The 24,418-nt window shown below is 47.6% G+C and overlaps 1 long non-coding RNA gene across 4 annotated transcripts; it reads right to left on the minus strand.

The window, feature by feature from the left end:
* Window positions 1–377: 377 nt before the first annotated feature.
* On the minus strand, window positions 378–23,555 carry LOC128118354 (uncharacterized). Of its 4 annotated transcripts, XR_008221169.1 has the most exons (5): window positions 23,020–23,555; window positions 19,753–19,914; window positions 14,058–14,171; window positions 9,248–9,356; window positions 378–4,498 (listed from the first exon to the last, which is right to left on the minus strand). It is a non-coding gene; the product is annotated as an uncharacterized LOC128118354 (long non-coding RNA). The 4 variants fall into 4 exon arrangements; XR_008221171.1 differs by lacking the exon at window positions 19,753–19,914 and having other exon boundaries at window positions 379–4,498; window positions 23,020–23,553; XR_008221168.1 differs by lacking the exons at window positions 14,058–14,171; window positions 19,753–19,914; window positions 23,020–23,555 and adding exons at window positions 13,650–13,782; window positions 13,889–14,047 and having other exon boundaries at window positions 379–4,498.
* Between the last annotated feature and the right edge of the window lie 863 nt (window positions 23,556–24,418).

The following is a 24,418-nucleotide window of genomic DNA, read 5'->3' on the forward strand; positions in this document are numbered from 1 at the left end:
TCCTGTAAAGTCAAGATGTCTTCAAACTATAATGTTGCTGGGCGATGGTGGCGCACACCTTTAATCCCAGCACTGGGGAGGCAGAGGCAAGAGAATCTCTGAGTTCGAGGTCAGTCTGGTCTACAGAGTGAGTTCCAGGACAGCTAGGGCTACACAGAGAAACCCTATCTTGAAAAGCCAGCACAACACAACAAAAAACCCAAAAACAAAAGCAAAAAAAAAAAAAAAGCATTATAGCAAACAAGCTATAATGCTTCTTGCATATGACATGTGCAAATGCTACCCTAGAGGGTCTTTCTGCAGAATCTGAGAACCCTGGTCCTGAGTGCACTGCTCTCAACGATTCACACATATGTGTGAGGCTCAGGACAAGTCTGCTTCAAGGAATGGCCATAGGGCTGCAGTAGCTTAGCTTGGCAATCACACACAAGGTCCTGCGTTCAGTCTCTAGTCACACCACATACCTGGGCACGGTGGCACAAGCCTGTGATGGCGATACTCAGGAGGTAGAGACAGGGGAGGCAGGAGTTCAAGGTCATCCTCGGCTTTATCTTCATGAGGTTTGGGGTCAGGGGCTGGGGAAGGTGGGTAGTCCAAAAGGTTGACAGATGTGATGCATGCCTATAATCCCACCGCTCCTCAATCTGGAGTTTGGAGCCAGCCCGGACTAGCGAGACCCCATTACATTGCTGTTGCTGGGATAAAATACCATGACCCAAAGCAACTTATAGAAAAGGAGTTTATTCTGGGCTCGTGATTCCAGAGGGATAAGAGCCCATCGTGGTGGGAAGGGGGCATGGCACCAAATGGGGCATGGCAGTGGGGACGGGAAGCTGAGAAAGCATGTCTACCGACACAAACACAAAGCCGAGAGAGAACTGGAAAGGGGCGAGGCTATGGACTCTCAAAGCCCCGCCTCCAGTGACGTAACTTCCTCCAGGAAGGCTGCACCACCTCCCAAACAGCGCCACCAACTGGGGACATGTGTTCCAACACTTGAACCTGTGGGGGACGTTTCTCACAGAAGCCGCCACTCTCTGTTCCTTGACCCCCACAGTCGTGTGGCTATGCCATTAACATGAAGTGTTTTAGTGTGACTCCAGAAGTCTTCACAATCTTTCACAGTTTCAACACTGTTTTAAAACCCAAGTCCACAGTCTCTTCTGAGATTCAAGACAGTCTATTAATTACAACACCCTGTAATGCCAAAAAAGCAAACTACGTCATCCTGATATAGCATAGCGTAGACGATGTATTCTCATTCTAAAAGTGAAGAATAGAAGAATAGTGAGGAAACACTGGACCAACGCAAGACCGAAACCCAGAAGGATAAAAACCAAATCCTGTAGCTCTATATCCAGTGTCTGGAGCTTGAACTTAAAGGGCTTTAGCAGTTCCATCCCCTACAGTTTTGCAAGATGCAACATACCTCTGTTGGCCTGATTCCATGCCATGCATGCAGCTCTCCTTGGCAGATGTCTCGCAGCTCTGGCATCTCCAACATCTTGGGTGGCTCCACTAGAACCTACACTAGACTCTCAGCTTCATTCAATGGTCCCTCAGAGCCTGCTGCTCTCTCAAGGGGCCTCCACATCGTACACTGGTTGGCCTCAGCAGCTCTCTGAAACTTCAGAGGTGGAATCCATGTTCCTTTTACTCCTGTATCCTCTGTGCCTTTGACTATATGGTCAACACTGTCAAGTTTGGCTGCCAACTTAAGATGGCCCTGGGCCCATCTTGAATCACATTAGAAGCAGCTTTTTTTCTTCACTTGTTTTCTAGGAGCAGAAAACCCCGTAAGCTCTATTTCATAAGTTGGAGGCTTAGAGGGGAGTGGGGGATCTTGCTCTCTGGGCACCTGTGGTGGATTGAAAGAAAATGGCCCTCCCAAGGGAGTGGCACTACTAGGAGGTGTGGCCTTGTTGGAGTAGGTGTGGTCTTGTTAGAGGAAGTGTGTCACTGTGGAGGTGGGCTTTGAGGTCTCCTATGCTCAAGCTATGCCCAGTGTCACAGTTCACTTCCTGTTGCCTGTGGATCAAGATGTAGAACTCCCAGCTCCTTCTCCAGCACCATGTCTGCCTGCACAGTTCCATGTCCTATCATGATGATAATAGACTGAACCTCTGAACTGTAGGAAGCCACCCCAATTAAACGTTTTCCTGTATAAGAGTTGCTGTGGTCATGGTGTCTCTTCATAGCAATAGAAACCTAAAGAGAGCACCTCTCCGATTGTTCTGGTGTAAGCAGGTCTTTCCTTAGTGGTGCTAATCCCCTTCACAATTACAGTCCCCTTCCCTCTCTGCACACTCCTTGGCTGCAGAGTAAAGCTTTCTTCCCGGTGTTCTTCTCTCCAAACTGTACATTTTTTAAATTTCTCTCTGTCCCATTGCTCTTTTTCATTATAGACCTCCATCTGCTTTATCAGCAGCGACCATGTCCCAGATTCAACACTATGCTCTCCTGAGGTTCCCTCTGGGAAACAAACTTAGTCCATTACTCAGGCTTTGGACAAGGGTAGAAGGCAGCCAGTTTTTTTAATTCCCTCCCACATAGCACAAGAATGGTCCCTAGCCTAGCTAATATTGTTCTCCTCTGAAACCTCTTGAGCCTCTACAATTCCTTCTGTCTTCCAGGCTCCTACTAGAACATCTCATCAAGCTCAGCCTATAGTGTGTAACTACTTTTCTAGCCCCAATATCCAAAAATCCCCCACATTTCTCCTTTGAACACATGGCCAAGTTCTTTACAACAATTCACTGTCTGGGACAAATTTCTGTATGGGTGACTTTTCTATTGCTGTAATAGAACACCATGACCAAAAGCAACTTATGGGAAGAAAAAAAAAAAGAGTTTATTTTGGATGTATGGGTCCAGAGGAATGAGAGTCCTTCACGGAAGGAGGGAAGCATGGCAGCATGAGACAAGCTTGACAAGAGGATTAGGAAGCTGAGAGATCACATCTTCAATCTCTACCATGACACAGAGATACAGAGAAACGGATGTGGGGTGAGGCCATCAACTCTGAGAGCCCACCCCCAGAGATATAACTTCCTCCAGCAAGGCTGCACTGCCTTCCCAAACAGCGCCATCTACTGGGGACCAAATTTTTAATACTTGAGTCTACAGAGGACATTTCTCATTGAGAGCACCACAGCATCTCAAAAAAGAAAAGGAAAGAGAGGGGGTGGGGGCAATATCTTGGATGACTTCCTGATAAACAACCCTTATTTTTGTGTTTAAAACCATAAAGATCAGCTTCACACCACGTCTTCCCTTTGACTTTGGAGATCCCCTAACTTGGTCTATCTAATGCCTATATTTTCCGCTACTCTTTTCCTCCCTAGGTATTTAGAGTTAAAATACCAGCTGAAATGTGCTCAGGAGCTAAAAGGCAAACACCAGCAAAGACACCCTGTGGTGGTTTGAATGTAATTGGCCTCGATAAGCTCTTGGGGGGTGCCATTATTAGGAGGTGTGGCTTTCGTTGGAATGGGTATAGCCTTGTTGGAGGAAATGTGCCACTGTGGGCTTTGAGGTTTCCTATGCTCAGGATACTGCCACGTGTCTCATTCAACTTCCTGTTCCCTGAAAGATAGAGCCAGCACCATGTCTGCCTGTATGCCACCATACTCCCTGCCGTGATGATGATGGACTGAACTTCTGAAACTGTAAGCGAGCCTCCCCAATTAAATGTTTTACTTTATAAGAGTTGCTGTGGTCATGGTGTCCCTTCAAGCAATAAAAACCCTAACTAAGGCACATCCCAATTTGCAGAGGCAGCAAGGGTGAATCCGGCCCTCGTGTTTAAGACTCCACTGCTCCTCGAGATATATACTTTAAGTAGAAACTATGGAAAATAGAAGGTCCTTCAAATCCATGTCACAGTCGGGGGTGACATTTCAGGCTCCAGAGCAGGAGAGACAGTTGATTAGACTGGAAGTTTAAGCTGGCACTTCCTCCCACCAAGTATCAAGGGCTCAGGCCTCCCCATATGGGCTCTCTTCCAGTCTGCCCAGACATTGCTTTTCAAATCGAGTCACAAGTCTCAGACAAGGGACAACCATACTCCAAACTTCAGGCAGATGCCTCTTCTGGCTGGACATGCCATCTGCCTCCTTCTCTGGATCTGAGTAATGAAAACATATTGACCCTTGGGGGTAACCGCAGGTTCAGCACTCAGGATAGCCTGCCACACATGCTAAACCAATGGCCTTTTGCAGATGAGGTTGTTAGAGTCTGAATGGCTTGGTGAGCACTTGGGCTCAGCAGGTCCCACCACCCGTAGCCCTGGCTGCCTCTTCCTTTGGGCTTCTGGGCCACTGTCCTGGCTCAGTCGGCTTGTGTGAGGTCTTGTCTCCAAAGTCCAACTGTTGTAGAATTGCTTCAGCTCTGGCCTATGGTCATGAGTGATGTTTCTTTTACCTTATGGCTTCTTCATATTTTCTTCAAAATTCTATCTCTAGGCCAGTTCTGTGTCGATACTTCTTTTCTCACCTAGCTGAATAATGATTTGTAGCATGAATCTTAAAAGGTTCTTATTAATAAAAACAAACCTGGTGCCAGGTATTGGGATGAACGCTGGAAGACCAGAGAAGCAGAACAAACCACAGCCACTTCACCTTGCCAATTCCTCAGCTGACTCTGTTTCCTCAGACTGGAAGCTTCTGAGTCCTCAGCCAAGTGGATCTCAGCTGAACTGCTGCTCAAAAGCCTAAAAGCTTAGCCAGGTTCTAGTTCCTTGTCCTCACGCCTTAAATACCTTTCTGCTTCCTGCCATCACTTCCTGGGATTAAAGGTGTGTGTCACCATGCCTGGCTGTTTCCAGCGTGGCTTTGAACTCACAGAGATCCAGGCGGATTTCTGCCTCTGGAATGCTAGGATTAAAGGCATGTTGTATGCCACCATTCTCTGGCCTCTATTTCTAGTGGCTGTTCTGTTCTCTGACCCCAGATAAGTTTATTAGGGTGCACAATATTTTGGGGAACACAATACCACCACAATGGTTGCATGGTGTTATCTTCCTGTTTCTATTTTACGTTTATTTTCATAAATTTCCTTTCTCCTTTTTCTTTCACCAAGATAAGATGGCCTCAAAATCCTGGGCTCCAGCCATCTTCCTTCCCCAGCTTCCCATGTAGCTGGAATGACAGGTATATCCTCCTGGCCATTTCTGTACTACCTGGACAGTAGATTTTACATGAAAAGGGGTTGATCCATTTTGTGTGAGTGGCCCTATCTAAGAATGTCTTCATAAATGTGAGTGTGAGTGTCTCTATTGGAGTGTCTTCATGAATGTGAGTGTGAGTGGCTCTGTCTGAGAGAGTCTACATGAGTTTGAGTGTGACCTCCAGTTACTGCACTGACTCCCAAGCACGGCCCAGAGCCATAACATGGACCATCAGAAATGCAAGTTTTCACCACATCCTTACTGATCTAGAGCCCTGGGTTACTCCAGCAAGGTGTCTTCACAATCCTCCACTAAGACGTTGGCAAGCAGCGTGTGAGAACCACTTATCTCTGGTATAAATGGGGCTGAGAGAACACGTGCCTCTGTGTGGATAGAGCTGTACAGGAGCAAGCCTTGAGACTGCAGGTTTGCAGAATTTCCCTGCCACAGTTCTTCCATTTGGTATTTATCTTATAAAACAGCAGTGAGTGTGTGCACGCACACACGTGGGTATGAATGTACGTCTTCTAACCCTGAGCTTACTTGGAGAGCCCTTCTCTTAGCATATGGTTCTTATTCCTAAGGATCTCTTGTCACTGAGCAAAGCAAGAAGGAATCCCTTTAGTATTTCATGCCAAAGTAGGATTTTCAAAAAAAGAGTGGCTGAAGGAAGAAACGGGGAAACAAAGCTGAGGTGACCTAGATGAGAAGGGGCGGCAGTGAAAACAGCAAAGGCAGCGGGAGTGAGAACTAGCGATGGTAAGCTGGTGACGGTGGTGGCTGTGGGCACGGTATGGTGGAGAAGGTCAGGGAACTGATGGTGATTCTGATGGTGGTGCTGATAATAGGGATGAGGGCAGGGGTTGGTTGCCCTAGCAATGATGGTTGGCACCGATGGGCCATGAAGATGGTGATAGTGATGATACAAGAATGGCACTATTGATGCGGCGGGTTTAGGGTGACGATGCTTCTTATAGTTTTCATATTATATGTTCTATACATGCTCCTGTGTGACAGCATAGGTCCCCAGCCAGTGGCCCTAGCCGAGGGAGGTTCTAGAATCTTTATGGGTGAGCCTTAGCTGGAGGAGGTCGATTACTAGGGCAGGTTCTTGAGAGTATTTTGTCTCTGACCCTGCCCTGTTTTCCTCTCTCTACTTCCCGTCTGCCACAAAGTGATGGGTCCACCAGAAAGTGACCAGCCTGCCACATGTTTCTGCCACCATGTTCTGCCCACGGCTAAGCAGCCACGGACTGGCCACTTCAAAACTGTGAGTCAAAATGTTTTTTTTTTCCTTCCTTTAAGCTGTTTGTGTTCCACATTAGTCACAGCAAGTATAAAGGCTAATGTGTTGTTAGTGATGACACAGGAAAGTGATGGTGGTGTGGTGTTGATGCTGGTGGTATTGGTTGGGGTGGTTGGGGTGGAGATGGTATGGTGGTTATCCTGGAGTTGGTGGTGATAGGGTTATCTATGGTGATGACATTGCTAGAATTGAGGATAGTATGGGTGATTACAGTGGCAGTGATGGTGGCATTATGGATGGTGATGTATTATTGTTCAGTATGGTATGGGTGGTGATAATGATGGTACTCATGGTGAGGACAATGTTAGAGGTGGTACTGGTGGTGATGAGGAGGAGTTGATGGTGCAGTGGTGATATTGATAATGATGTATTATTGCTAGTGGTGGTGATGGTGATGGTGTAGGGGAATAGTGTGTTGGTATTGTTAGTAATCACACGGTAGTGATGGTTGTGACTGATGGTGGTAATGGTGTTAGTGGTGTTGGTGATGGTGGTGATGGTGTTGGTGGTGATGCTGTTGGTGGTGATGCTGTTGGTGGTGCTGGTGCTGGTAGTATTGATTGATGGTGGTGATGGTGTTGATGGTGATGGTGGTGTTGATGGTGGTGATGGTGTTGATGGTAGTGATGGTGGTGGGGGTGATGGTGATGGTGTTGATGGTGTTGGTGGTAATGCTGTTGGTAGTGATGGTGCTGGCAGTATTGATTGATGGTGTTGATGGTGTTGATGGTGACGGTGGTGGTGATGGTGTTGATGGTGTTGATGGTAGTGATGGTGGTGGTGGTGGTGATGGTGTTGATGGTGTTGATGGTAGTGATTGTAGTGATGGTGGTGGTGGTGGTGATGGTGTTGATGGTAGTGATGGTGGTGGTGGTGGTGATGGTGTTGATGGTAGTGATGGTGGTGGTGGTGGTGATGGTGTTGATGGTGTTGATGGTAGTGATTGTAGTGATGGTGGTGGTGGTGGTGATGGTGTTGGTGGTAGGAGGGATGATGTCCATGCTGCATCCAGACCCTCAGATAATTTTCCTTCCTTTCCCACTTTCCCCCACAAAGGTCTGTTCTGCTGGCACACGGCGTGTGCACATGTGCACTTGGGTGAGTATGTATCTAGACGTTTTGTCTTTAACACCGCTGAAATTTACAAAACTCCTAAAGTCTTAGCATAAAAATAGGGTTAAACCATTTGGATCTTCTGTTTTCAAAAAAAAAAAAAAATGAACCAGCCAACTGTAGTTATAGGCAATTAATGTGATTCTGGGAGGGCTTCGGTGCAAGATAATGGAAAAGCTGATTAGAAATGAGCCAGGGGTAATTAGGGAGGTCGGAGAGGTCCCTGAACGCTGAAGAAGAAACTCTCTGACTCCGGCAGCTTCCAGGCACTGGGGTCTCTCCACAGCAACCTGGCGGCCAGAGGGCCAAGAGAGCTAGCTGGGGAAGGGTGAGTTTATCCTTGTGTACAGGAGGCAAGGTGAGGGGGAGGGAGGACGGGGCAGGGCCTCTCTGCGGGTCCGCAGCTTCAGAAAGGAGGCAGCTAAAAATAAACTCGAAGAAGGGCGCAGGAAATGAGGGCAGAAGAGAGGTTCCTAGGAGAACAGAAAACAAGACTTCCAGCCAGGAAAGGACCACGGACAGGCTGGGGATGCGAGCCAGGCATGTCAGGAGTTCCCACCCCCACGTGGACACATGGGGGGACCCTCTGGGGCCCTCAGCAGCCCCAGTTTGCACCCATGCATTCTGAGTTTATCTTCTCCGGATCCTGTTCTACTTGCACCCCCACCCCACCCCCACCCCCCAGTGTCTCAGCTCTATTTGGAATGTTTGATGTTCTGCTTAGATGCCATTGCATGTTTTTTCCCCATAGCCAGAAGCCAAGTGACCAGGCCAATGAACACGCTGGTGGCGCTTCCTGCTCCAAGTCCCCACAGGGAGCTAAGTACATGAGGTGGGGCTGAGCTGGAACAATCCGGTGTAAGAAGCCAGGATCACATAGGGAACAGCTCAACTCTTTCCTGGAATAATCACTTCCCTATAAACCTGGGCTTGTTACATGGGCCTCATCAGTAACTTAGCGGTGTTTATTTTGTATCCGGGAGACTGCTATAGGTTACATAAATGCATTACAAAGTTACAGTGGGATGGACTAGAGAAAGCTGCCAGCTCTGGAGCCAGGCTGCTCATACAATTCTCGCTCTTCCTTCTCTTCCTCTGCTTCCTCCTCGCTGGAGGACTGGCAGTCTCTCCGAGACCAAAGCTCTCACCCATAGGGCTAAACCTGCCTCCCAGGGTTACTATAGATATTTAAACATTGAAGATTTACTGTGCTTGGTTCATCTTGGCATGATGCAAATGATGACAATGATCGCTTTTATGTTATTATTTCCCCTGGGCAGCAGTCGGCCATTGGCCTAATAGCCTGCTGGAGAAATGACGGCATTAAATGCTTCATCAAGGCTCAAAGCACAGGCCACGAGGAGCTACAAAAGCCTGCTTAACCAGCAGCTGTGCCCTGTGGAACCCCATCCACAGGCTCCACTGCCCAGAAACCTGTCACCTAGTCTTGAATAGCCCTGCCATCTTGGGGGCCTTCGACATCCCTACATCAGGAGTTTTGATTTCTCATCAGAGAAGCCAGGACGTACATTCCTTGTAGGTTGGGTTCAGATGCCCCCCCACCAGTCACCACCATGCAAGCCTTGGCTCAAAAGTGATACTGCGTAGGAACTGGTATCTCCAGGGCATCCTTTTGCTGGCACAGGTGGAAACAATCATACCTGGATTCTGCTGATGATAGTGACATGGACCATAGAATGGCAGGGGTCAGGTCCCCTTTCTGTGTAGATGTAGCATCTTGATGGATGTGTTGCCCACTGAGGCAGGCACCTATAACAGCAAACGCCAATGTTAATGCAACTCCAAACTGTCTTTTTTCCAACTTAAATGTTATAGATGAAAGCTGAGTATGTTCAGAGTTTCTGTTGCCATCAGTATGCTATATCTGAGCATGCCCAAAAGGATTCCCATCTCCCATTTTAACATTTCGAACATGTACCCCATGATCTTGAACTGTGTGTGTCCCAGACATGAGATTAAAAAAAGTTACTAATGCTTTGAGAATCTTTTGCATGTATACAATGTATTTTTACATTGAATTATCATATTCATCCCCACTGCTTTCTCTAACTCCTCCCAATCCACCCTCTCCATCTCCTACCCCCTTCAAATTTCTTGTCTCCCTCCCTCTCTCACATTCCCATTTTGTCTCTGTCTCTCTGTCTCTGTCTCTCTGTCTGTCTCTGTCTCTCTGTCTGTCTCTGTCTCTGTCTCTCTCTCTCTCTCTTATTCCTTCTGAGATAGAGTCTCACTATTGCAGCTTGATAGCCTAGAACTTGCTATGTAGACCAAGACAGCCTTGAATTCACAGGGATCCTCCTGCTTCTGCCTCAGAAATGCTGGAATTAAAGGTGAATACCATTGAATCCAGTTTGTGCCAACAATATATTCATGGGAATAAGGCACCCTTTCTTGATCTTAAACAGAGCATGCACAGGAATGTGCTTTTTTAACTGAACATGCTCAGGTGTGTGCTTGCCTGTAAACTGCTTTCCTATAGGAATGTGGGTAGCTTCCTCAAAACACTCCCCTCCCCCCTCCCCTCCCCATCCAGTGAGGGCAGTGCTTTGGAAATGGCTCCTGCACTCACCCTCCCTCTGTGCAGTGGGTAGTATTTTTTTTGAGGGGGGAGGGGGGAGATTGTGCTTGTTTTGGGCTTTGTCCTCACCAAGATGCAAGATCACTACACACTGATTTACAGTTGCAGCTGCAGCTGAGGAGTTGAAAACCTGGTGTCCTGTGTGATCTTTGGCACTGATCCTGGAAGGCGGGCCTTGATCTGTCTCCCCAGCATTCTCCATGATTGTGTGTATCACCTAACGCAGTTAGCAATTCCCTTTCCTCAGCAATTCCCTTTCTGCTTAAACTAGTTAGGGTGCATCCTCCTGCCCAGAATGAGAGCCCTGAGGGAGAGGTCCCGCTTACCATGCACCCCCATGTGGCCATGCTACTTTATCTTAATCAGAATGTCACCACATCATGTCGTTATCTTGACATGGTAGGAATGGAAGCCAATGGCTTTGAAGATTCGAGCTGCCTTGTGTCACATTCAGGGCAGGTTGTTTGGGGCCAGTATTTGGTCCTCTTTAGTAGGGGACACAGTCATTTGTCCTCAAGCCTGAACCAATTACAGGCCTTCTTCAGAAGAGATGGAGCACTGAGATGACATTGGCTAGCCTGGTCTACAAAGTGAGTTCCAGGACAAGCTCCAAAGCTACACAGAGAAACCCTGTCTCGAAAAACAAAACAAACAAACAAACAAAACTATCTGTTGTGTGGTTGGTGGCTATTCCAGCTGGACCAAGGCTTGGGATCTATTGTAGATCTAGAGCTAATGGGTCACTGAGCAGAGAACAGCAGATCGCAGAGCTCTCTCTAAAGATGTTTGCAAGCTTGAGGTGCCATTGGACAGGCCAGCAGGAGTGTGGAACTGCCACCTGTCTGTGGAGGCAGTGCCTGCCCAAACAGATGCCCTTCTCCTCTCCCAAAGCTGGCTCCAGCACGTGGCCAATTCTAATGCTTGCTTAGGGAGCCCTCGCCATCAGAGGCCATGTCGCCAGATGCTAAATCTGCCCCACAAGAAGTCAGAAAACAGAACTGCAGCAGTCGCTATCCAAAGCCAATATGTACGGAACAGCACAGAGCCCTGTCGGAGCAGCAGGTGCCGCGGCGTGAACGCCGCAGCCAAGCATGTTGACTTTGGCAATGCTCATGCGCGTCTCATCATGGAGAGAGAGTTTATTGAAACTGAAAACTGGGAATAGAGGGCTCTGCGGGGTTGCCCTTGCCACTGTCATCCAAGATAATGGGTGATGGGCAAGTGCTGCTGGTTCGGGGGGACAGTCGAGCATACTTGAGGTGGGGAGGGGGTCACACAAGATGAGGACAGACCCCAGATACCCAGCACCCACATAAAATAATGGGGGTGGCAGGGGGTGCCTGCCATCCCCACTTTGGGGAGATGAAGACAAGAGGATCCCTGGGGCTTGCTGGACAGCAAGGCTAGCTGAACAGGTGAGCTCCAGGTTCAATTAGAAATCCTGACTCAAAACTAAAGTGGTAAGCAACTGAGGAAGACACGTGACGGCAACCTTTGCCCCCCTCCCCAACACGCACATATGAGCATGTGCGCCATGCACTCTGCTTGTCTGTCTCTCATTATGCTCCTGAGGTCTGAAGTCAGCCAGGTGCATTCTGTCCTTAGAGCAGAGGGAAGAACTCAAATTTGGGGGATGGTTTACATTTTATACCTTTTTATTTCTTCCTATTCTCGCTTTAGTCTACTTATGTTCAAATATACTGTTTAATTGTTTGAGAATTCCATCGTGCACGCAGCATATTTTGGCCATGTCACCCCCGAGTCCTCGCCCCTGCTTCTCTAAGATCCACCTTCACCTCTCGCCCCTCACACCTGTGTCCTCTTTTTCTTTCTTTTTAAGAAACAATCCACCAAGTTCAATTTGTACTGTGTGGGGAACCACCCATCAGAGTGTGCCCAATCTACCAGGAGCCACAGCCTTAAAGACAATGTACCCTCCCTGACCTGGAAGTCAGTCAACTGTCAATGGCTTCCTAGCTAGGGAGAGGGACTCATGAGCCCTGCCCACCTCCACTGGGATGCTACTGGCCTGGTCTTGTGAAGGATACACATGATTAAAAATACCAACCACACTGAATACTTGCCCAGGTGTTACATGGTTTTGTTTCCCAAGATAACAGCTCCACAGTGAAGGATCACTCTACTTTTTCAGACACTGAATATGGAACTCAGAGGTGTCAAATGGTTGTCTCAATACAGATAATTAAATAATGACCAAATTAAAAACCGGCTGTGATCCTGTCAGCTACCTAGCCTCCAGCCTGCCTTTCCTGCCTAGCACCACCCCATCTTCATGGCAATCTGGCTGGCCCAAGGGGATGAATGACCATCCATTTTAGCTGTTTTCTCCTGCTGGTACTTGGCATGGAAGATCACATGACTCATTCTGGCCAAAGAGACACAGAGGGGCTTATGAGAAATGATATCTCTCTGATTAAGTGGGGGTGGGAGGTGGGAGGTGGGGGGAAGCTTCAGGACTAATGCCCTTACCAAGACCACCATTCCTTCCTACCTACAGACATGTACAGGTAGACATATGGCCTGTGGCAGTCTTCTTAGATGCTTGAGGTGACACAGACAAGGCCGACAGGCTGGAGATGCAACATGAAAATTTGGGGTACACCCAGGTCCAGAGTAACACACTGACAGTCCTTAGGACCCCTTGCCTCCAGAACTTCTTGTTGAGTGAACAATAAACACCCTATGGCAGAAGCCACTGTTGGATATTACAAGTCGTTTCCAGCTGAACACCTCCTAACATGACCTCATTGAAGGTTAATCTTGATTGTCGACTTAGTTGAAACTAGAGTCATCAAAGAGACACAGCTCTGTGGGCGGGAGAGATGTCATTTAGATCATAGACTGCTCCTGCAGAGAAGGACCTAGGTGTGACCCCGGAAGTGGGTGCTGAAGAGATCTCATTTAGATCATATACTGCTAATGCAGAGAAGGACCAGTGCCCACTTCGGGAGTCTCATAACCACCTATAGCTCCAGTTCCAGAGGATCCAAAGCACTCCTCTGGCTTCCGAGGGCAATGTACTCACACACACACACACACACACACACCTAAAAATAAAAATAAACTTTTTAAGAGAGAGGGAGAATGTGAGAGAGAAACAGAGATAGAGACAGAGATCCAGAGACACACCTCTAGGGAACTCTGTGAGTATATTTCCAGGAAGGACTGAGAGAGGAAGCCACACCCCTAGAATGGGTGGCACCTTTTGGCGATGGCCCACGTATGGAATCGAGGGAAAGAATGCCGCTTGCTTGCCTGCCCTATATGAAATGAAGACCAGCGGCTCTTCAGCATCCGGCCAGGACTGCTGAAACAGTCAGCCTTGTGGACTGAACAGCTACTGGGTTCTCAGCTTCTTCAGTACACAGGCAGCTACTGATGGATGACCCGGCCCATACCGTGCAAGCCAATCTAATATCATCCCCTCTTTGAAACATACTCACCCTGTTGGTTCCACTCTCCTAGAGGACACTGACTAGTACACCCGAGATGTCTAATGTCAAGCCTATGATCTTCGTCCTGTGGCCTTTTGATGCCTGCATGGGGATCTAGCTGTCACCAGCGGCCATTGTCCACCTGTCAAACACACAGTGCCGAAGTGCTCAGACTTAGAAGCTTCAAGGAAGCTGTCCTTTCAGGGGAGAGGCATTCAGCTCAGCAGGATCAAAACTCTGGCTCTGACCTGAATTCTTGGCATCCATCTAGGAATTACAGGTCCTCAAAGCCTGAGCAGACCTGAGACGCCATCTGATCCAACCCCTGTATTATAGACAAAGAAACTGAGGCTCTGAGAGCTGACACACTCTGTGAGGAGGCTCATGTGTGGCATCGGTCCTGATGGTGGAACTCACCTCTCCCATTAGCTCCTGGCCTTGTCCTTCTGGCTCATCATTCAAACTCATCAGCTTGGTCCCAAGCTCTGAATGGCTAACCATCTCAAATTAGAAAGAGGTTCTCTCTTCAGACTTCACTCAGTACAGCAACAGCAGCAAAATCCAGAGAGGTAGAAAGAGACAAATTATCAGATTGTGTGTGTGTGTGTGTGTGTGTGTGTGTGTGTGTGTGTGTGTGTGTGTATGTGTTTGCTTGTGTGTGTGTTCATATGTGTGCATAAGCACGTGTGCACATGCATGTGAAGGCTTTTCTTTTTTTTCGTGGTTCTGGGGATTGAACTCAAGTATCGGTGTAAGAGGAGATAGGATTTTCTCTATCACTTGAGTTGGTTTACCCCCTCTTTGATGAAAGAAGTACTTTGGACTTGGTATGCTCTTTCTAGAAGATCTTGTGGTTAAAACAAAATAAAAAGCCGGGTATAGGAGTAGGGCTTAGAGCTCAGTTGGTTGAGTACTTGCCGAGCATGCACAAAGCCCTGGGCTCAATCCCCAGCACCACATAAAACCAGGAATGGTGGTACATGGCATGCGATCCATGCAATCAGAAGTTTCTGGTCAGCCTCAGCTACCCAGTGAGTTCAAAGGAAGCTAGGGAATAAATGAGACACTGCTCGGAGCGATGAGGAGAGAAAATCTGATGTACTTGGTAACAGCAGTGATGACGACAGTGACGGCGGTGTTGGTGAAGATGACAATGGTGATAATAATGCCGATGATGGCGATGGCGGTAAGATAACAGTGATGATAATCATAATGGTGGCGATATGATGATGGTGGTGGTAGTGATGATGGTGATGGTGATGGTAGTGTGATGGTGGTGATGATAGTGGGTGGTGATGACGTGGTGGTGGTGGTAATGGTGGTGATAATGGTGATAACATTGGTGAGGATGGTGGCAATGATAATCATCATGGTGGTGCTGATGGTGATTGTGATGATGGTGGTGGTGGTGATGGTTGTAGCAGGAATCTTAGAGAGTCTTATTAATAAAATCAAACCTGAGGCCAGTTATTGGGGTCAATGCTGGAAGGTCAGAGAGACAGAACAAGCCACAGCTAACCCCACCTGGCCAGCTTCTCAGCTGGTCTTGTTTCCTCAGACTGCAAGCCTCTGTGTCCTCATCCCAATGGCTCTCAGCTGAACTGTGCTGCTAGAAGCCTGAAAGCTTAACCAGCCAGCCAAATGCTTCTAGTTTCTGGTCCTCACGCCTTATAAACCTTTCTGCTTTCTACCACCACTCCCTGGGATTAAAGGCTTGCTTTCTGGGATTAAAGGCGTGTGACACCATGCCTGGCCTTTCCAATATGGCCTTGAACTCACAGAGATCCAGAGGGATCTCTGCCTCTGGAACACTAGGATTAAAGGTGTGAGTGCCACCATTTTCTAGCCTCTGTATCTAGTGGCTGTTTTTTCTCTGACCCTAGATAAGTTTATTAAGGTACACAATATTTTGGGGAACACAATACCACCACATTTCCTCTCTTTTTGTCTAAAATTAAAAAAGGCTTATAACTAATACAAGAAAAACTATCCAATAAGTATATACAATATATACAGCCAAAAATTACATTAATGATGTCTAGTCCATTAACATTTGACAGATTCAGATAAAAACTCCATTATATGTATTAACAATGTCCAGTCCAGTAACATCTGATAAACTCAGACCAAAATTTTTTCATTACTTATTTAAAACAAGTAGCTCCTTTTTAAAAGTAGATTCCATAATCTCCCTTTTTATCTTATCATAACCATATTCTCTCTTTTTTCTTTTCATAATGGATTCAGTAGTCTACCTTTTGTCATTTTTATATCTTCCCCTTTTTCTTCAGTGTAGATTCAGTGATCTACCTATTTATCCTATTATTTCTTTATCTTTTTTCTCAGAGTAGATTCGATGATCTATCTCATATCTATATTCTCTTTTTCTTTTTGCTTTCTAGGGGTGAAGATATCTTTAGGGAATCTTGAAAAGAAAATTTTTGAGTTAATTGTCAAGTCCTGTATCATTTGTCCAGTCTCTGCATAAAAGGAAAGTTCAGGGCTTGTCACAAGTCCTTGCTCAAGTAGTCTGTCAGGCTGGATCATGTCAGCTAGCCATCTCGAAATTGTCCTAAACAGTTTGTAGTCTAAAGTCGATCTTTCCTTGGTGTTAACCAGCTTAATGGCTTTACCATAGTCCATGTGGAATCATCTTTGTGGGGTCCCGTCATCCTTTTGAAGATTTCAAAGTTGCTGTTAGGTGTGGTCATGGTTCTCTGCAGACTTTTTTTTGTGCCTCCTCTGTGGTTTGGTTTCTGATAAATGTCTGTTTCTCGGAACCATGAACATTCTTCCCTAGAACAGAAAATCTTCACAGCAATTTCTCCCCACCATTTGTTTTGCCAAACTTTTCCAAACTGACCTTTGCTGATACTTTCTTGTAACACAATGGTCCTGGCAATTCTTCTCTGAACCAGCAGCAGTAAACCCTTTGTCCTAGGTAGCAGCATCACCACAGTCACCAACATGATGAGAAGTAGCCAGCAACATGGAGCAGCAGCCGCTGCCTCCATGGTCCCACCACTGTTTGTGGCTAGGTTCGGACTGAAGCTTTTCCTTAGCAAGCCTCCAAGGCTGGCCTCAAATTCAGGATCCTCCTGCCTCTGCCTCCTTCAGCAAATTCAACTGGTGTGCACCACCACAACAGGCAAGCAGCTTTTTCATGAATTCATACCACAAACGTTGGGCGCCAGATGTAGCTAGAGTTTTCCTGCCTGGCCGACAGTCAGGACAAATCTCTCTCACCTGCCAGTCCCACAGCCGCTCAGACCCGACCAACTAAACACAGAGACTTATATTGGTTACAAACTATATGGCTGTGGCAGGCTTCTTGCTAACTGTTCTTACAGCTTAAATTAATCCACTTCCATTAATCTATACCTTGCCACATGGCTTGTGGCTTACCGCCATCTTCACATGCTGTTTCTCATCGTGGCGGCTGGCAGTGTCTCTCTAACTCAGCCTTCCACTTCCCAGCTTTATTCTCCTCCTTGTCCCGCCTATACTTCCTGCCTAGCCAATGGCCAATCAGTGTTTTATTTATTGACCAATCAGAGCAACACATTTGCCATACAGACCATCCCATAGCAGATGGTAATGATCGTGGTGATAATGATGTCATTTTTTTCAGAGCACTGGATTGACCCTAGCCACTCAGGGGCCACACCTAACCTCTTATTCCTCTGGCCATGGAAGGAATACATTCTTTCCTGAAAAGTCATGAAGCCATAGAAAACCTCAGGTTTATAACCCAAACCTTCTTCATCTCAGTCCAATCAGGCAGCAGCTGGCTCAGGCCTGAGCAGCTTCCTCTAGTGGTATTTACCTGCTCTTGGCATTTTGGCTGGTAAACACAAAAGATAACTTTTCAGAAAAACTAATGAGATTATCATGGAAAATAAATAATCATCAATTAAGCATCACACAGAGAAGTGTGGTTTAGAGTTGCTGACAGGAGAGATATTTCCATCTTTCTATTTCTGGAAGGAGCCTGAGATCTGACAAATGATGAGGCAATAACAATGAAAACACAAAGCTGTGTCCCTTTACAACCTCAGAGGCCTTGGGTGGGAGCAGGTTCAGGCCTTAGGCAGCCAGGCTATCCTTCCTCGGGGGAGGCAATAGGGATGTGACCCATGGACACTAGCAGAGAGGTACCAAGGAAGGCTGAATCTGCTCCCTCAGCCCACGGAGGGGCAGTGGAGAGACAGATGAGCAGATGGGAGGGAGGCTTTCCTGATCTCACGGAAGTTTATAGTGAAGCACGTGAGTTACATGCTAGCTACATAAATACAACAAAACAAAACAAAAAAAAAAAACCCTCAAATATGTCAGGAGTGGAGGTACATGCTCTAATCCCAGCAATCAGGAGGCTGAGGCAGGAGGAAGGCCACTAGTTTGAGGCAGCCTGGACTGTATAGTGAGTTTCAGGCCTGCCTAGATGCCATATTAAAGTATTTTATATATATACATACACACACACACACACACACACACACACGCATGCATGCACGCACGCAGGCATGCACGCATGCTTCAAAAACCAGCAAGGAGAAGACAATAAGAGAATGCTAGGGTGAGGAGTAGGGTGCTGGGGTTGGTGAGTCGAATCTTGTTCCTCCCAGTTCCCATGGTAAAGTCCCTACTCCCAGTACCTCAGATGTGACTACATCTGGAGACCCAGTACCTCAGATGTGACAGCATCTGGAGACCAGGCCTTAACATAGGGAAAGCAGAAATGACGTCAAGTTGACGTTCTTACAGAAGCAGAAATTCAGACATAAACACACATGGAAATGGCTCTGGGTAGAAGCCAGCCACATCCACAGAGAAGAACATGACAGATGTTCCTTCTCTGCCAGCCCTGAGAGGAAACCATCAGCCGGCCAACCTTGACCTTCCAGTTCCCAGAAAGGAGAGACAGATACTCTATCATTGAAGCTCCCAGTCTATGTAACTCTAAGAAATGAATCCAGAGGTTCCCAGAGGGCAAGCAGCGTGAGGTAGGTGAATGGGGAGGAGCAAGTGTTTCCTTCCTTCCTTCCTTCCTTCCTTCCTTCCTTCCTTCTCTTCTCTTTCTCTCTCTCTCTCTCTCTCTCTCTCTCTCTCTCTCTCTCTTTCTTTCTTTCTTTCTTTCTTTCTCTTTCTTTCTCTCTTTCTCTCTTTCTGTGTTGGGATTCATTCCCAGGGCCTTGCCCATGTTAGACATGGCTGGAGGTATAAATGAGGCTGAGTTGTAAGGCATGCTAACAAGTCATGCCTTCTAGCCCTCCCATTTCCCCAAGGACACAAGGAAGATGGTCATTAGATGGTCATTAGTTAAGGGAGGGATGGCATCAGGGTGCCAAAGGTTGAAGGATGAGAAGCGAGAGCCAGCGAGCCAGCAGAATGAGCTTCTGGGAAACAGAGCGCTGTGAGGGCCTGGTTCTGGTTCTAAAGACATTGGTTCAGGGGCTAGGCACAGAGTTGCTGAAGAGTCAGACCTAGCCAGGGTTGGGAGGCCTGGTGGAGGAGGAGCAGGGCATGACACACTGACAGACCCTGGAGCCCTGGGAAAGGACTCAGAAAGCCCAAGGCAGTGTGGGTTGTAGTCGTGGTTCCAGAAACCATGGGGACTCAGAATTCTGGAGGAGAAACATAAGCTGGAGCATAGAAGAAGGCCGCAGATATTTCTAGAGGTAGCACTGTGATGGCAATGATGAGGACTGAGGAGTTCTCTGCCCGGTGGATACACCATGGAAGTGAGGGACAAGGAGTCCAGAAGTTTCCATGGTCCCCCTGGTAGATGTTGACTTTGCCCAGAAATGTCCAGAGTCATTTGAGGACAAAGGGGGCTCAAGGGGCCAAGACCTTAGGTAGACAAGGGGGGCAGTTGCATGGTGACAACCGCAAGCAGGATTCTGTCCTTGGCATGAGGCAATGGCTTGTCTCTCATAGGACCAAGGATTCTGAGGAAGGGGGAATCAGGGTAGGCATAGCAATGGTAGCAAGGCTGGAAGGGAAATACAAGAGCTAGTGAGTAAGGGATTTGATAGCCCATGAGCCACACTAGAGCCATGCTGGCTGCTGTCACAATCACACTCACCTACAGGGACTCTGCTTGCTCACTTACCTCCCAGGGGCTCCTTGAGTGGGAGGCCAGCCTCCTCCAGCTCAGGGCAGGAAACATTCCCTAGCATGGAAGAGGTTGGTGGAAGGTGTGTCCAGGTCAGGTCTAGAACCAGCCGAAAACTTTCTAGATCTCATTTTCTAGATCTGTTGCTGCCACACCCACCTGCAAAAGAGGCTGGAGCTGAGAGGAAAGGAGACTGGCCATCAGCCAGTGGCCTCGACCACTCTGCAAGTTCTGAAGCAGGTCCCCAAAGCAGGGGACGCCCAACCTGAGAAGGCTTAAAAAGACCCAAGATGTTCACTCAAATCCTGCAAAACAGGGGTCTCCTTCATTTTGCAGATCAAATGGAACCCCTGCCTAGGAGAACCAGAAAGAAGGGAGGACATACAGACATCACAGTTCACCTACACTGTCTGGCATTAGAGCTGGCAACACTACCTCCATTAGATCTAGGCAAACTGGGACAACTGGTCACCTAGCTTGGGTGATTTTAGTCCACATGAGTGCATACCTAGTTAAAGGTAAGCATTAACTAGGGCCTTTAAAACCCCTCAGTGATTCTGGCATGAGTTACATGACCATTGATGGTGAGTTCAGTGTCAATGAATCAACAGCACATATTAAACAATATGTCTTTAAAGAAAAATACACATGAAACAAGAAACAAGGTGTTGTATTGATTGATGGTTGTGGTTTGAATGTGAAATGTCCCCCATGGGCTCACGTGTTTGAATGTTTGGTCCTCAGCTGGTGATGCAGTTTTTGGAGGATTTGGAACCGGTAGGAGGTGGGTCCTGACTGGAGGATGTGGGTCATTGGGGTTCCCTGTTTTCTGCTTCCTGTTCTACAGAGATACGAGATGAGGCATCCCATGCTGCCATGACTTCCTCATCATGATGGACTGTGTCCCTTAAAACTGTAAGCCTAAATAAACCCTCCCTCTCTCAAGTCGTTTCTTCTCAGATATTTGTCTGTAGCAATGAGAAAGTGCATAGGTGGATGGAAATGAAATGCTGTCCCTAGGCATGTTCAGAAAACGGTATTTTCATATGCAAGGTGACATTACAAAACATAACACAAATAAGGGAAACCAACTGTATATCTCCACAGTGGAATTTTTTTTTTACCTTAAAAGGAATGAAATGGTGATGTATTTACCACATGGATGATAGATATATAGATGATAGACAGATAGATACATGCATGCTAAGTGACAAAAAAAGGTGACATAGTATATGATTCAATTTATGTGAACTTGAATCTACAAGGACAGGAAGTGGTACTGGGCACCCCTCACATCCATGCCTGGCCATCCTCTTCCCTAGGCTTCTCTTTGCTGCTCTGGCATCCCCTGCATACTTCCCTCTGGGAACCTGGCAACTGAATTCTCTCATCACTTAGTCAAAGACCTGCCCAAAGCGGCATGGACAACCAGGAAGGAGGGGACGCCTCTGTTTCTCTCTAGTGTTCAAGCACAGCTGTACAGTTTCTGAGGGAGATGGCAAGGACCGGATGAAAGCGCTGAGTGGTAGAGGCTCTAGATAACAGGATTTGTAAGGTTTCCTTCAGCCCACCGGGAAAGCTTCTGACCACAGCCACAATATGAATGAAGAGAGGTGAGCGGCGCATGTGACCAGGAGCCTGGAGGTGGCAGTCCAGGATGGGCACAGGATGACGAACATGCTGCCAGCCTTCTGGATTCCCGCTTTCCCATCCTCAGCCCTCACAGTCGTTCCACACGTCACACCTTGTAGTCACATAAGACCCTTGTAGCATCATAGGATGCTGCTCTGCTCCAGGGTAACCTTGTCGCATAGATGCATCTGTAGCAGGAAGGTGGGGTGATGTAGAGAGACGCTTCCCTAAGTCCCTTGGTCTCCCTGAGGGGAAGACGATACTTTCCCAGAAGCCCCATTCACTGAGGTCCCCTGAGTCCCATTGGTCACAAGTGGGCCACATACCTAGTCCTGGATCAACCATGGGCTGACAGCGATTGGCTAATTCAGGCAAAAACGTATCCTGGGAGACTAGAATTATGGGTTGGCAGGGAAAGGAAAGAAGTGGGCAGCAGCCACGTGAGCTGTGAGTAGTGTGGGGAAATACCAAAGAAAGGAAATACTTTTTTCGAGACAAGGTTTTTGGTAAGCAGTCATATAGCTCTGGCCGACCTTGAACTTAAGATCCTCCCCCTCAGCCTCTCAAGTTCTGAATTATAAGCATATGCCACCACACCTAGCTCAGAAAAACATTTTTTTCCCCCTGACATCTTGTAGAACCACCAGAAAAGGACTTCGATGTTTGTGATCACAAACTGTACATCTGGCCAAGTGCCACCATGGAGTCGAGCCCCCAACGTCCCCAGCCTGACTGAAGAACATCACAATGGACACCCTCCCTGTCCGTCAGGTGCTCACTGCTCTGATGTGGTGAAACTTTCCTTGGAAACACATCCACCTTGAGATCTCCTCCTCCCTCAGGCCACCCTTCCTTAGCAGGCTCCTGTGGCGTGTGGAAAGCAATTTGAAAGTGATCTGTTTGTGTTGACACGGGCGCGTGGTGGCTCAAACTGGGAGACCCCAATGGTGTCCCTGCTACGATTCCGTCAGTACCTTCCATAAAAGAGTTGTACAGACCACCACCACCACCACCCCACCCCCCCGCCAAGTACCCAGCACGTCTTGTGAATACAGCAAGACAACTGTGACCTTCTAAAGATTAATTGATTTTCCAATCATTTGCATTTTTTATAATAAGGCAACAAAACTTGGCGGGGGGGGGGAGGGGGGAGGAGGGAGGTATGAGTGCTAGAAAAACACCTCCAAAAAGGGAGGAGGCAGGCATTTTTTTTTTTTTCTGCAAGATCCAGAGCCTCATCTCGACAGGACACGCACTGCCTTCCTCGGGCCGCTCCCAGGCAAGCCCTCCAAGGGCAGAATTGATATGCAGCTCCAACAGCAGACAGCTGCTGCGGTCTCCCACAAACTGCCTGGGGCTTACATTATTTTATTCTGGGGGGCGGGGGGGGGGCTGCAGTGAGGAGGGTCTGCATGATGGTTTAGTAACGGCCATTTTCGGAAAACAACCAAGGCAATTTCAGGATTTGCTGTCACAATAGGCACACTAAAAATAAAGTCAGCATAAATAGATTAAGAAATTGACAGAATAACAAGGCATAAAGAATTAGAATAAATGCATGGGCTGCGGATGACAAGCAGAGAGCCCAGTGCGGGGAGTGGGGGGGGGGCGGCAGAAGGGAGGGGGCTTTACCTGCTGACTCTGAGCTTTCCACATGCTTCCTGGCTGTGGGGAGAGCTTATTTCTCAGGGACAGTCAGCACATAATCGAATTCTGCATTAGCAAGCGTGGAGGCTTCTGCTGTGCCGAGGGGGGGCAGGCCGCTTTCCTGTGGCATTCCAATTTCTCCCCCCATGGCTGATCCTTCTTGAAAGACAGATTGGAAGGCTTCCCCAGTCGATTCCTAATCCCAGGCGTGAGTTTGGAGAAGGCTGGAGATGTGGTACAGAAGGGAGTGGGCTGGGGAAATGTTTGTAATTCAGTCCTGACATTTGGAGAAGATGAATCTCTTTGGAAAATGGGCATAGCAGGGAAGAGAGGGGGAGGGGGTCCCTACATGCCAGGAACTCACTGTGTAGGTCAGACTATGCCACGATAATTTTGGAGATGTGGATTCATCCTGAATTGGGAGTGCCAAGCAGAACAGCTTAACTGGTTCATCACAGAGTCCTGGGCAGGGTTGGGCTCCCTCTTTCTCCAGGGTGGGCAGAAGAATCCATCTGTCCTCTCAGGCCAGTTGAGTAGAGAATGCTAGGGAGAAGGGGACAGGGACCCTGGGTAATCCCATATTCCTCCTGCTTCACTCAGTCTAAGACTAATTGACAGCCAAGAGTATATACCCTGCTTTTATGGGAACATCCCATGGGACTTTCTAGGCAGATTTTCCAACCAAGTTCCCTAGGTATTACATGCTAAGTTAAAAAGGTGTGCACATTGTAAGTTTGGAAAACCTCAGTTGAAATGAGCAAGGCAGGTGAATTCTCTTCCAGAGGTCTGAGTTTCCTGTGATAGGAGGCATTACGTAGCCTACGGAGGGATTAAATGAGCAGCCTTTCCCCACTGAAACTCTCCATTCTAAACGTATTTGTAGGGAGACCCTGGGGGTGCGACTCAGTGCTTGACAGATCTCCAACATCTCCAACACTGCTCAACCAACCAACCAACTAACCAGCCAGCCAACCAACCAACCAATGAACAGTTTTTGGTGGAATGCCTATGTCAAACACAGAGGTTGAAAAATATCCTAGCTACCAACCAGCTGAGTTTCAGTCCACTGACTAGCCAGGGCTTCATCCCTGAGAGGGGAGGATGTTGAACAAGGCCCTTGAGGCTTTTGTCTGGCCAAGACCAATTTTCTCTGAAAAAAGAAACAGTCCAGTCCAATACTCATTTGATTATCTACAAGGATTACACATGGCTTACACAGTGGGAATGGCAGCTCTGAGTTGTCTCACATGTGGAAGGCCCCCAAGCCAGACTAACCTTGTCCTGGTGACCTGGGCACTTTCACCCTCAGTGTGCTCGGACTTGGGAGTGATTGTGAGAGGTCAGTCGGAATTAAATAAATGAACTGCAATTCTGCTGGAGGTGT

This window comes from Peromyscus californicus, unplaced genomic scaffold (genome assembly GCF_007827085.1).
Source record: "Peromyscus californicus insignis strain IS unplaced genomic scaffold, ASM782708v3 Scaffold_22__1_contigs__length_63687245, whole genome shotgun sequence".
Classification (NCBI taxonomy): domain Eukaryota; kingdom Metazoa; phylum Chordata; class Mammalia; order Rodentia; family Cricetidae; genus Peromyscus; species Peromyscus californicus.